The sequence below is a fragment of the Helianthus annuus genome, chromosome 15 (genome assembly GCF_002127325.2).
Source record: "Helianthus annuus cultivar XRQ/B chromosome 15, HanXRQr2.0-SUNRISE, whole genome shotgun sequence".
NCBI classification, from domain to species: domain Eukaryota; kingdom Viridiplantae; phylum Streptophyta; class Magnoliopsida; order Asterales; family Asteraceae; genus Helianthus; species Helianthus annuus.
Genome location: NC_035447.2, coordinates 15,614,371 through 15,620,843, shown reverse-complemented (window position 1 = coordinate 15,620,843; position 6,473 = coordinate 15,614,371).

Here is a 6,473-nt window from a genome sequence, read left to right as displayed (position 1 = left end):
ACCAATACCCAGGTGTGATTTTTATTAATGGAGTCCATTTCTCTGTCCATCGCTTCTATCCATTTTGCATCTTTACTTGCTTCTTCATAACTCGTTGGATCCGTACTTGCATAGAGAACAAAATTCACTACTTGATTTTGATTATATTTCTGTAACACCTCTGCATTTGAGAGTTTTCTGGTATTACGATATATATTCCTAATGCTTTTAGTTTTAATGACTTCGTTTTCTGAATCTGTAGATGAAGTGTCACCACTGTTTTGTTGATCTTGATCAGCACCTTGTCGTTGTGCTTCATCTGTTCCCGAGTTACTACAAGCTTGTTGATCACTATTGGTATCTTCTTGATTTTGTTCTCCATTTATGTTATCTGTCGTACAGTTATCACTCTCCTCTTCTTGATTCTTGTCTTTCTCTCCATCTTGTTGAGTGTGTATCTCCTCTCCGTCAGTGATAACCAGTGGTACATTTGATCCTTCACCTTCGAAAACCCATCTCTTATTTTCATCAAAGATTACATCACGACTGATGATAATCTTGTTAGTTTGAGGGTCGTATAGCTTATAACCCTTGCTAGCTTCACTATATCCAACAAATATTGTTTTTATTGACTTGTTGGATAATTTGTCTCTGTGTTGTTTGGGTACAAGAGCATAAGCTAGACACCCAAATACTCTCAGATGTTCTACATTTGGTTTCTGTCCATTCCAGGCTTCGAAAGGGGTGATGTTTGGTCTGGTCTTCGTAATTGTTCGATTTAGAATGTAAGTAGTGCATGCTACTGCTTCTGCCCAGTAGCAGTTAAGTAATTGCTTAAGATTCATCATGCTTCTACTTAATTCCATTAAAGTCCTATTCTTCCGTTCGGCTACTCCGTTTTGTTGAGGGGTATAGCTGTTAGTTAGTTGATGTCTAATCCCATTAAGTCTCAGATATTCCTGAAATGACTTGCTGCAATATTCCCCTCCGCGATCCGTCCTTAAAGTTTTGATTACATGATTCGACTGCTTCTCATTCAAGACTCTAAAATTCTTGAAGTGATATAACGCCTCGGACTTAAATTTAAGAAAATATACCCATGTCTTCCTAGTGTAATCATCGATGAATGTGATGAAGTATCTACATCCACCAATGGATTCTGTTCTCATTGGACCACATATGTCAGAATGAACTAATTGTAGTGGTTCAGTTGCTTGCCAGACCATTTTCTTTTGAAAAGGTTTTCTTGCATGTTTCCCTGATATGCAACCTTCGCATATGCTATCATCCTTCTTTATCTTTGGTAGTCCAAGTACTAACTCCTTGTTTTTCATATCAATCAAAGTGTCCATGCTTACGTGCCCATAACGTCTATGCCATAGACGTGAGGAATCATATGTAGTCATATTTAAGGCATATTTCAGATCACTTTCGGGATGTAATGGAAACATCCTGTTGTTAGTCATCTTGATAGTACCAATAAATTCATTATTTGAATCCTTAATAACGCATCTATCTTCTTTGAACGCGACTTCATATCCTTTCTTTATGAGTTGGCCTACGCTTAACAGATTATGCTTCAACCCCTTTACATAAAATACATCTGGTATCTTCCTTTCTTTCCCTCTAATAATAATAGAGACATTTCCGCTGCCTAATACATCTAACCGTTTGTCATCTCCTGTTCTCACCTCCTTTTTAAAAGATTCATCAAGGTGGGAAAACAGTTCTCGGTTACCACTCATGTGGTTACTGCAGCCACTGTCAAGATACCAACAGTCACTTTTGACTGTTTCCTCCATGTTGAATATCATGAACATAGTGTCATCTTGTTCATCGACATCATCTTCTGTATGAATTAATGCGTTATCCATTTTTTCGCGTTCATCCTTTTGTTGGCAAAACTTGGCGGTATGTCCAAGTTTATGACAATTGAAACATCTTATTGAATTCATATTGAAATTCTTGCCCTTATACTTATTTCGTCCCCTTCCTGCGGATTCATTCCTAAACGACTGCCTAGACCGATCTTGGCCTACATTCGTTACTTGAAATGCATGTTCACCAGGATTATCTTCATATCTTTTAAGTCTTAATTCATGTGATTGAAGTATCCCCATCAGTTCTTCCGTGGATACTTCAGCAAGATTCTTTGTTTCTTCGATCGTAATAACAACCGATTCATAACTCCTAGTCAAACTACGTAAGATTTTTTCTACAATCCTTTGTTCGTCTAATTTTTCTTCATTCATCCGCAATTGGTTTACTATATGGATCGTTCTATTGAAGTATTCTTCAATAGATTCTCCATCTTTCATATTTAAAGAATCAAATTCGCATCGAAGGGATTGAAGTCTTACAGTTTTTACGCGCGTTTCTCCTTTGTATGATTTATGAAGAATAACCCATGCCTCTTTCGCCGAACTTGCCTGTGAAATCCTTTCAAAAACTGTGTCAATTACGGACTGAAATATGATATGCAAGGCCCGTTTGTCTTTTTTAATCGATTCCCGGTATGCAGCGGATCGTTCTTCGGACGGATTCGGTCCCAGTTCTTGATACCCTTCATCGATAACCGTCCACAATTCTTGTGATTCAAGCAATACCTTCATTTGAATGTGCCAATGATAATAATTCTGTCCAGTCAGTTTGGGAATCTGTGTTTGTATGCCTTGTGTTTGATTCATGATCTCGAATTCGACAATAACTTGTGACTGTTAACGTTAAATGGATTTCTTGGATCGGATGTTGTGGCTCTGATACCACTTTGTTGGAAATCTTTGAATGATAGAACTTGATTCTGCAGAAAGTTCTAAGCGATAATGTTCATAAAATGAATTGATAATTTTACAGATCTGTTAATGTTGATATATATACGTACAAAACATAGGAATATTATAACTACCCTAAAATAAATAATAATACCGGACATATATATCTAGCTTATATGCATATATATTTGTAGACATATAATACCGGACATATATGTATACTTATATGTCTAACAATAGCAAGGAAATAAATTGGGCTATTCCAATAAATGATCTAACGCAAAAGCCAATGAGCAAAATTGAAGAAACTTGTAACAAAAAAGGGATCAAGATAATTTGATTTATTTCGTTACAAGGATATGGAACATTATAAATGCATCCAATGTAATTTACAAATAGAAAGCTCAGCTCTCTAAACTAACAAGGAGCAAAAGAAATTAAGAATAACAGCAGAAGTGATATCCCAAATACAATTTCCTAATCGAAAACAAATCCGAGCTAACCTCCTGATTGAGTCAATGTGACCAGATTATGTTTGTCGCGAGATGGATAACTCTTCCTTCCTTTATGCTCTTTAATAATTAGTCATAAGCCCAGTCATAGTACGCATTAGGCAAGGAATGCAAGAGTAAGATTTGCCGCACGTATCCGTATTATTGCCATCATTTAGTCCTTTGAGGACCCGATTAACCTTTTTCCCCTATGTCTAAAGAGTGTCTAAGAAAGTCACTAAGCTAAATGGTTTATGGGTTCAAAAGTAAAGATTAGAAACTAGTTTTTCCTTTTAACATAATTGGAAAAAAAAAGTAAACTACAATTTCATGTTCTTACAGTCTTCACAAAAGAGCACTACAAGAACACCACCAAAATATGTGAAGGAGTAGATTTGGGCCTTTGTGACACAATCAAAATTGTAATGACTTACAATTATGTGTTGATAAATACTTTAGAAAAAAAAAAGACTTTAGCGACATAGTTTTAATAATTAATTAGGACTTTATTTAAATTTTATTTAAAAATATCTAAAACTTGACTACTGAAATAGAAAACTAATAGAGTACATATATTTAGCATAGATATTAGTCATTATACCGTGCGGCATGCCCTGAAACGCATCGTCCGTTACCTAAAAGGTACTGCTTCGATTTGTCTTCATCTTGGGAAGACGACGTCCATGTCTTTAGTAGCATATGCTGATGTCGACTGGACGGGGTGCCCGGATACCCGCCGATCCACATCCAAATACTGCGTATACTATGGTGATAATCTCATCTCTTGGTCATCGAAGCGTCAATCTACTGTCTCACGCTCGAGTGCGGAAGCTGAATACCGGGGAGTTGCAAATGCGGTTGCGGAAATATGTTGGCTTTGAAATCTATTGCTCGAGCTACATCAACCTCCCTCTCACAATACATTAGTCTAGTGTGACAATGTGAGCTCCATTTACCTCTCCGGGAATCTTGTCCAACACCAACGCACTAAACACATTGAACTAGACATTCACTTCGTTCGTGAGCAGGTTCAACAAGGTTATGTTCGGGTCTTAGATGTACCATCTCGTTATCAGATTGCAGACATCTTAACCAAAGTTCTCCCACGAGTTCTGTTTGAAGATTTTCGTGTCAGTCTCAACATCTAGCATCTATTCCCCTCCTGCTTCAATAGCGGGGGTATAATAGAGTATATATATTTAGCATAGATATTAGTCATTATATTGTGCATATTCTGTTACCAGTCATCCCTAAAATATGGCCTCTATATATGGTGAATACATGAATGAGAAGGGAACGATCCAGAAAATATTTTCCCATTGTCTATCAAATACTCTTCCTATCAATTCAAAATTTGGTAATACTAAGTATTCTGATGATATATGCAAGTATAAATACAAAATAGCTAATCTTGGTCTTCAAGATCATAAAATTATCTCTAAATCAATTCTTATAAAACAATCGAATTGGGTATTTGTATTTGCAAGATGTAGACATGTAGTATAGCTCTAGATGTTAGAGTGACGAGATGGAGATGTTAGTTGATTCAAGTTGTTAATCTTTGAAATATATATGATTATAAGCTTTGATTGATTTCAAAGCAAATCTTGCACTGGTGAACTGTTTTTTGCGACCGGTTTCCCGTTTTCCGATTAAACTGCTTCTTCACTCAGCTCTGCTCCTTATCCTTTTCTTCATCTTTGTTCTGATTTCTCTTTATCATCACCATGGCTAGGCAATGATGTTTCTTCAACCTCTACACCTAATTTTCCCCAAACCTGTCATATATTACACAATTCATTCCAATTTAGCATGATGATACTAATTTCCTCAATTTGAAAACATCGGATCTTGACTATTCTGAAAGCTACAACTCTTTTAAAATTGCTAAATCGAAACTTACAGTTCCTCCAATTGAATTGAATCCTAAGAATGAGCTACCTAGGATAAATCATGTCACACCCCGACCGCGTAATACAACAAACCGCGGCGGAAAAGTCGGGGAGGGTCGTAACAGAATCATTGTTTCACAACACATGGTAATTGAAGTTTTGTTTTATTTCTTTAATTGACTCATTGTTTTGATACAAACCAAATAATTACAACAATTGTCTTTCAAGTTTTAAGTCACTAAAGCCCGTGTCCATCCTATGTGTAGAAGCAATCAACAATTATCACATAGTAGAACCTGAAACATATGTGAAAACAGTCAGCATAAAAATGTCGGCGAGTAAATAGGTTTTGTATGGCAAATTCATGGCTTTGAATCCATATTGCAATACCACGTCCAACTACGAGAGTTGTCGAGTATGTACCTTGAAATAAAAAAGTGTTTGATATTGCAATATGTTTTATCAACTTTACAAGTTGATATATGTAAAACCAAAACCATTGTAGCCATGAATCTTGACTGAAAACATTTGTCTTTGTAAAACCAAGTAGTGAATCGTTCTTTGAAAATAAACAAGTATGGTTTATATCTTTAAGTAAACCTCGTTGCGTGTCATCGTTTGAAAACATTCGTCCAAGTGATCTAGATAACGCTACGACATGTAATGTGATAAAAACACTTATATATAGGAAGTACCAGTGGCGTATCCACCATGCTTTTATCACATTACACACGCCTCGTTACCTAATCACTTACCATAAACCAATCGTCCAAATCGTTCTAATCGTTCAAATTGTTCAAATCGTTCCAGTCGTTTAAATCGTCTGTGTTTTAATTGTGAAATACAACTTTTGGTCATTCTTTAAAGAATACATTCAAACCTGTGTGACTCGATATACCACCCATCGGGTATCTTTAACTAGGCCCTGAAAGACCTTTTTAACAAGATTAACAAACCAACACATGATTTGTTAATCAGATAATAGTTTCTGTCGTTACCCACATTACCCACCAAAGGGATAGTCCGATAACGGGTATGTCAGATCCTATGGTACCATAACATACTACTGGTCGGCTTGATCATAGTTAATGAATGTCATTCGGATGTCTTTTGACTAATGCCCCAACAAGTTCGTTAACATTATTGAAATCATCATGTTTATATAAATCATAGCATTTGTTTATGAAAACGTGAAAAGCATTTAGCACATATGAGTCACCTCAAAACAATTGAAAGCATAAAAGAGGGGAGCTATGTACTCACTTGAGGTTGCAAGTATCCTTGATTAAGTGTCCTAACAAAGCTCGGGAAATCAAGGAATCAAGTGGCACCTAGTATCG